The sequence below is a fragment of the Acanthaster planci genome, unplaced genomic scaffold (genome assembly GCF_054643075.1).
Source record: "Acanthaster planci isolate LZ-2023a unplaced genomic scaffold, COTS_SCS Contig265, whole genome shotgun sequence".
Classification (NCBI taxonomy): Eukaryota; Metazoa; Echinodermata; class Asteroidea; order Valvatida; family Acanthasteridae; genus Acanthaster; species Acanthaster planci.
This window is the reverse complement of record NW_028257883.1, coordinates 5001-12500: the sequence shown is the minus strand read 5'-3', so window position 1 is coordinate 12500 and position 7500 is coordinate 5001.

The following is a 7500-nucleotide window of genomic DNA, read 5'->3' as shown; positions in this document are numbered from 1 at the left end:
CGTGGCGGGGGCGCCCGCTGAGGAGATCTTCAACGGACTGGGTGTTGGGGGGAAAAAAAGGGATCTCCGGTGCGACCCGACTCGGGCGCAGAAACCGACTCGGCCCCACCGGCGAGCGGGCGCCGCGACGGCCTGCCCGGCCGCGAGGCCGAGGGGTCCGGCCCCCCGACCCGACTTGAAATCCCGGGTCGGCGGCGTGTCCCGCAGGAGGGCCCGCCGGTAGCGACGGGATGAGCTGCTGGGCGGCAAGTCTCAGTGGGCCGCCCCCAACTGACTCGCAATCCCGGGTTGGCGGCATACCCCGCAGGAGGGCTCTTGGGGAGCGGCGGCGGGGTGGCGAGTTGCCAAGTCGGTCCCGGTGACAGAGTCTCGCAGCGGGAGCCGGACGGGCGACGTCGCGGGGGCGCCCGCTGAGGAGATCTTCAAGGGACTCGGTGTTCGGCCAAAGGCTGGATCTCCGGTCTCGAGCCGACTCGGGCGCAGAAACCGACTCGGCCCCACCGGCGAGCGGGCGGCCGTGACGGGCTGCCGGGCCGCGAGTCTCAGGGGGCCGGCCCCCCCACCTGACTTGAAAAGCGGGGTCGGCGGCCTGTCCCGCAGGAGGGCTACGGCGCAGCGGCGCCGGGGCGGCGAGTTGCCAGGTCGGTGCCAGTGTCCCGCCGCGAGGGGCCGCGGGGCGGGCGGGGACCGGTCCGGCCGCGGGTGCCGGACGGTCGGCGTTGCGGAGGCGCCCGCTGAAGATTTCCTCTTGGGACTTGGCGTTTCGCGAAATGGGGGAATCTCCGGTCTCGACCCGACTCGGGCGCAGAAACCGACTCGGCCCCACCGGCGAGCGGGCGCCGTGACGGGCGGCCTCGCTCGGGCGCCCGCCGGAGAGATCTCCCCGGGAGTCGGTGTTTTGAGAAATGTGGGATCTCCGGTCTCGACCCGACTCGGGCGCAGAAACCGACTCGGCCCCACCGGCGAGCGGGCGGCCGTGACGGCCTGCCCGGCCGCGAGGCCGAGGGGTCCGGCCCCCCGACCCGACTTGAAATCCCGGGCCGGCGGCGTGTCCCGCAGGAGGGCCCGCCGGTAGCGACGGGATGAGCTGCTGGGCGGCGAGTCTCGGGGGGCCGCCCCCAACCGACTGGAAATCCCGGGTTGGCGGCATACCCCGCAGGAGGGCTCAGGGGGAGCGGCGGCGGGGTGGCGAGTTGCCAAGTCGGTCCCGGTGACGGAGTCTCGCAGCGGGAGCCGGACGGGCGACGTGGCGGGGGCGCCCGCTGATGCGATCTTCAACGGACTGGGTGTTGGGGGGAAAAAAGGGATCTCCGGTGCGACCCGACTCGGGCGCAGAAACCGACTCGGCCCCACCGGCGGCGGGTGCCGGACGGGCGGCCTCGCGCGGGCGCCCGCTGGAGATTTCCTCTCGGGACTTGGCGTTTCGCGGAATGCGGGATCTGCGGTCTCGACCCGACTCGGGCGCAAAAACCGACTCGGCCCCACCGGCGAGCGGGCTGCCGTGACGGGCTGCCCGGCCGCGAGTCTCAGGGGGCCGGCCCCCACCTGACTTGAAAAGCGGGGTCGGCGGCCTGTCCCGCAGGAGGGCTACGGCGCAGCGGCGCCGGGGCGGCGAGTTGCCAGGTCGGTGCCAGTGTCCCGCCGCGACGGGCCGCGGGGCGGGCGGGGACCGGTCGGGCCGCGGGTGCCGGGCGGGCGGCGTCGCGGGGGCGCCCGCTGGAGAGATCTTCCCGGGACTCGGTGTTTTGAGAAATGTGGGATCTCCGGGTTGGACCCGACTCGGGCGCAGAAACCGACTCGGCCCCACCGGCGAGCGGGCGGCCGTGACGGGCTGCCCGGCCGCGAGTCTCAGGGGGCCGGCCCCCCACCTGACTTGAAAAGCGGGGTCGGCGGTGTGTCCCGCAGGAGGGCTCCGCCGGGAGCGAAGGGATGAGCTGCTGGGCGTCGAGTCTCGGGGGGCCGCCCCCGACCGACTGGAGATCCCGGGTTGGCGGCATACCCCGCAGGAGGGCTGCGGGGGAGCGGCGGCGGGGCGGCGAGTTGCCAAGTCGGTCCCGGTGACAGAGTTACGCAGCGGGAGCCGGACGGGCGGCGTCGCGGGGGCGCCCGCTGAAGATTTCCTCTTGGGACTTGGCGTTCCGCAAAATGCGGCATCTCCGGTATCGAACCCACTCGGGCGCAAAAACCGACTCGGCCCCACCGGAGAGCGGGCGCCGGGACGGGCTGCCCCTGCCGCGAGGCCCGGGGGTCTCGCCCCCCGACCTGATTGAAAAGCGGGGTCGGGGGTGCAGCCCGCAGGAGGGCTACGGCGCAGCGGCGCCGGGGCGGCGAGTTGCCAGGTCGGTGCCAGTGCCCCGCCGCGAGCGGCCGCGGGGCGGGCGGGGACCGGTCCAGCCGCGGGTGCCGGGCGGTCGGCGTTGCGGAGGCGCCCGCTGAAGAGATCTTCCCTGGACTCGGTGTTCCGAGAAATGTCGGATCTCCGGTTTCGACCCGACTCGGGCGCAGAAACCGACTCGGCCCCACCGGCGAGCGCCGGGACGGGCCGCCGGGTTCGCCGGGCCGAGGCGGCCGACCCCGGCCCACTTGAAAAGCGAGGTGGGCGGTACAGCCGGCAGGAGGGCTCTGGGGGAGCGGCGGGGCGGGCGGCCGGGCGGGGAGGGACCGGGGCCTCCGGCCCGGGGCAGCAGTCTCGCAGCGGGCGGCGACGGTCCCGCCGCGGGTGCCGGACGGGCGGCGTGGCGGGGCGCCCCGCTGGAGTTTTCTTCCTCGGACTTGGTGGTCCGAGAAAAGTCGGATCTCCGGTTTCGACCCGACTCGGGCGCAAAAACCGACTCGTCCCCACCCGCGAACGCCGGGACGGGCCGCCGGGCTCGCCAGGCCGAGAGGGCCGCCCCCGGCCCACTGGAAAGGCGGGGTGGGCGGTACAGCCGGCAGGAGGGCTCTGGGGGAGCGGCGGGGCGGGCGGCCGGGCGGGGGGGGACCGGGGCCTCCGGCCCGGGGCAGCAGTCTCGCAGCGGGCGGCGGCGGCCCCGCCGCGGGTGCCGGACGGGCGGCGTGGCGGGGCGCCCCGCTGGAGTTTTCTTCCTCGGACTTGGTGGTCCGAGAAAAAGTCGGATCTCCGGTTTCGACCCGACTCGGGCGCAAAAACCGACTCGTCCCCACCCGCGAACGCCGGGACGGGCCGCCGGGCTCGCCAGGCCGAGAGGGCCGCCCCCGGCCCACTGGAAAGGCGGGGTGGGCGGTACAGCCGGCAGGAGGGCTCTGGGGGAGCGGCGGGGCGGGCGGCCGGGCGGGGAGGGACCGGGGCCTCCGGCCCGGGGCAGCAGTCTCGCAGCGGGCGGCGACGGTCCCGCCGCGGGCGCCGGACGGGCGGCGTGGCGTGGCGCCCCGCTGGAGTTTTCTTCCTCGGACTTGGTGGTCCGCGAAATGTCGGATCTCCGGTTTCGACCCGACTCGGGCGCAAAAACCGACTCGTCCCCACCCGCGAACGCCGGGACGGGCCGCCGGGCTCGCCAGGCCGAGAGGGCCGCCCCCGGCCCACTGGAAAGGCGGGGTGGGCGGTACAGCCGGCAGGAGGGCTCTGGGGGAGCGGCGGGGCGGGCGGCCGGGCGGGGAGGGACCGGGGCCTCCGGCCCGGGGCAGCAGTCTCGCAGCGGGCGGCGACGGTCCCGCCGCGGGCGCCGGACGGGCGGCGTGGCGGGGCGCCCCGCTGGAGTTTTCTTCCTCGGACTTGGTGGTCCGAGAAAAGTCGGATCTCCGGTTTCGACCCGACTCGGGCGCAAAAACCGACTCGTCCCCACCCGCGAACGCCGGGACGGGCCGCCGGGCTCGCCAGGCCGAGAGGGCCGCCCCCGGCCCACTGGAAAGGCGGGGTGGGCGGTACAGCCGGCAGGAGGGCTCTGGGGGAGCGGCGGGGCGGGCGGCCGGGCGGGGAGGGACCGGGGCCTCCGGCCCGGGGCAGCAGTCTCGCAGCGGGCGGCGCCGGTCCCGCCGCGGGCGCCGGACGGGCGGCGTGGCGTGGCGCCCCGCTGGAGTTTTCTTCCTCGGACTTGGTGGTCCGCGAAATGTCGGATCTCCGGTTTCGAGCCGACTCGGGCGCAAAAACCGACTCGTCCCCACCCGCGAACGCGTCATAGAGGCACCCCGGCCCTCGAGAGCGTCTCTCGTCGGGGTCTGTTGGGCCCGAAACGTGCGTATTTCAATGAGAGCGTTTTGGACCTTAACCCCCACTCCCTGGTTTGCCTATTTATAGGGGGGAGGGTGTCTCCGTCAGCAGGGCCAAAATTTGACCGGCCCCGATCCGATTTCCTGGCCCGTCCCAGGCCCGCCGCCGGCGGCGCGCGGCACGCCGCCGGGCCCGGCGGCCCCGGCCCGGCCTGAGAAATCCCCCCGACGGTGCGGCGAAGGAGACACCGGCCGGCCGGGCGGCGGGCCCGCTGGCCCGAGGGGACCCGCGGTGCCTCGCGGTGAATTCCCGTCCGGTGAAAACCGCACGCGGCCCCGCTGAGGCCGTGCGTTTCCGACACGACCGAGCCCCTAGCTCGGGAGCCCGGCTCCCCGGCGGCGGCACGGTGGGTGCGGCGCGGTGAATTGCCCTCTCGGGAAAACCGCCGCAGCCGCGCGTCGCCCGCCCAAAGCCGTGCGTTTCCGACACGATTCCCCCGCCGATCCCGGCGGGGCGGGGCGGGTGGTGCGAGCTCAGTTCCGGCCGCAAGCATGGCGGGGCAGCCACGCGTCGTCCTTTTCGAGCCGTGCATTTCCGACACGACCGAACCCCGAGCTCGGGAGCCCGGCTCCCCGGCGGCGGCACGGTGAATTGCCGTCCCGGCAAAACCGCCGCAGCCGCGCGTCGCCCGGCCAAAGCCGTGCGTTTCCGACACGACCGAGGCCCCGAGCTCCGGGGCGGCGCGGTGAACGGAATGACGTTGGCCGGCCCCCGGAACGGGCAACCGCTGGTGCGGTAGTAGGGAATTAGAGCAGCCTTCCCAGCCCGGGGCGGCCGTAGCCGCCGTAATAACTCAGATCCTCTGCCCGCTTTTCGGCCATTGTTCCGGGCCCACGCTCGAGCGAACACGGTGAAAGAAGGCAGACCCGCGTATATGGTAATCGGCCTTTGTCTGTCGCCCGGCAACGAAAAGACCGATTTTGCATCACAAACGCGGGCTTCACAATGGTCCCCGCTTATAAAAAGAGGCAGCGGGAATGCGGAAGCTTCAGTAGAGCCGCATGCCACCGAACAAGTGGGGAGAGCAGTGTCTGTAGTGTTCCGTCGTCTGGTTGTTCGTCGAAGCTCGGTCGGTGCTGCGCGGTGAATTGGCGTCCTGTGGGAAAACCGCCGCAGCCGCGCGTCGTCCCCTTCAAGCCGTGCATTTCCGACACCGTGGAGGCTCCACAGCGGTTCCTCGGGCGAAACCGGCTCCGGAGCGGCGGGACGGTCGGCCCGGCGCGGTGCATCGTCATCCTCGGGTAAAACCGCCGCACGTCCTCCGCCTCAAGCCGTGCATTTCCGACACGCTTCCCCGGGCGAAAACGGCGCCGGGCCGGCGGGGGCTGGTGGTGCGGCGCGGCCGACTGCCGTCTCGGGGAGGAAAAAAAAAACACCGCCGCAGCCCCACGCGGCCCCCCTAAAGCCGTGCATTTCCGACACGCCTCCTCGGGCGAAAACGGCTGGAGGCCGGCGGGGCGGGTGGTGCGGCGCGGTGAATCGCCTTCCTCGGAAATCCTGGTCCGAGAGGTTCGGATGTCCGAAGTCGCCCGCGGAGAGCGGGCCGGGCGCCTCCGGGCCTGCCGTCCGTCGGCTCGCCGGCCCACCCAAGGCCTCCGAGAGGGCTTTGCGCCGGGACAGGTTGGGCCCGAAACGTGCGTATTTCAATGAGAGCGTTTTGGACCTTAACCCCCACTCCCTGGTTTGCCTATTTATAGGGGGGAGGATGGTCTCGAGCCGGATATCAGTACAGCCCATCCCATCGTCCACACGATGCGGCCATTCCCGCACGGCGGAGCCCAAGGCACCGGAGCGATTCCCCCTCGGGTCTGGACGAGCCCGGCTCCGGAGCGGCGGGGACTGGTGCTGCGGGGCGGCCGATTGCCGTCCTGGCGAAAAAAAAACTCGCCGCAGCCGCACGCGGCCCCCCTTAAGCCGTGCATTTCCGACACGCCTCCCGGGGCGAAAACGGCTTGAGGCCGGCTGGGCGGGTGGTGCGGCGCGGTGAATCGCCTTCTTCGGAAAACCTGGTCCGAGAGGTTCGGATGTCCGGGGTCGCCCGCGGAGAGCGGGCCGGGCGCCTCCGGGCCTGCCGTCAATCGGCCCGCCGGCCCACCCAAGGCCCCTGAGAGGGCTTTGCGCCGGGACAGGTTGGGCCCAAAACGTGCGTATTTCAATGAGAGCATTTTGGACCTTAACCCCCACTCCCTGGTTTGCCTATTTATAGGGGGAGGGTGGTCTCGAGCTCCGATCGAGCTGCCTCAAATCAGTACAGCCATATATTGTCCATACAGTCTATAGAGATTCCCACGCGGTTGAGCCGGAGCCTTCGGTGCTATTCCCCCTGGGGTCTGGACAAGCCCCGCACCGGAGAGACCCGGCACGGGAGGTGCGGAACAAAAGTGGCGGTCCGCCGCCCCGCCGGGAGGCCCTCCGGGCGCTCCGCTAACGGCGTTACTCGGCGCGGCCGGCCGACCCTTCTTGCCCGGAAGAGCGTCGGCCAGGCCCGCCCGGCCTTGCCGAGGAGGTGTCGGACAGGCCGATCCCGGGCCGCTTCCGGCCCTGCCGGAGAGACCCGGGACGGGAGGTGCGGAAAAAAAGTGGCGGTCCGCCGCCCCGCCGGGAGGCCCACCGGGCGCTCCGCCAACGGCGTTACTCGGCGCGGCCGGCCGACCCTTCTTGCCCGGAAGAGCGTCGGCCGGCCCGCCCGGCCTTGCTTAGAGGTGTCGAAGAGGCCGCTCCCGGGCCGCGGCCGGCCCTGCCGGAGAGACCCGGGACGGGAGGTGCGGAGAAAAAAGTGGCGGTCCGCCGCCCCGCCGGGAGGCCCACCGGGCGCTCCGCCAACGGCGTTACTCGGCGCGGCCGGCCGACCCTTCTTGCCCGGAAGAGCGTCGGCCAGGCCCGCCCGGCCTTGCTAAGAGGTGTCGAAGAGGCCGCTCCCGGGCCGCGGCTGGCCCTGCCGGAGAGACCCGGGACGGGAGGTGCGGAAAAAAAGTGGCGGTCCGCCGCCCCGCCGGGAGGCCCGCCGGGCGCTCCGCCAACGGCGTTACTCGGCGCGGCCGGCCGACCCTTCTTGCCCGGAAGAGCGTCGGCCAGGCCCGCCCGGCCTTGCTGAAGAGGTGTGGGAAAGGTCGCTCCCGGGGTCGCCGTTTCTGTCGGACCCCGGGACGGGAGGTGCGATGGTGCAGCCCGGCCCGCTGCGGACGAGCGAGCGGGAAGAGAGCGAGGGAGAGAGAGGGGAGCCAGGACCCCTCGGAGAGCGGCGGGCTCTCCGCTGCCCCCGAGCAGCAACATCT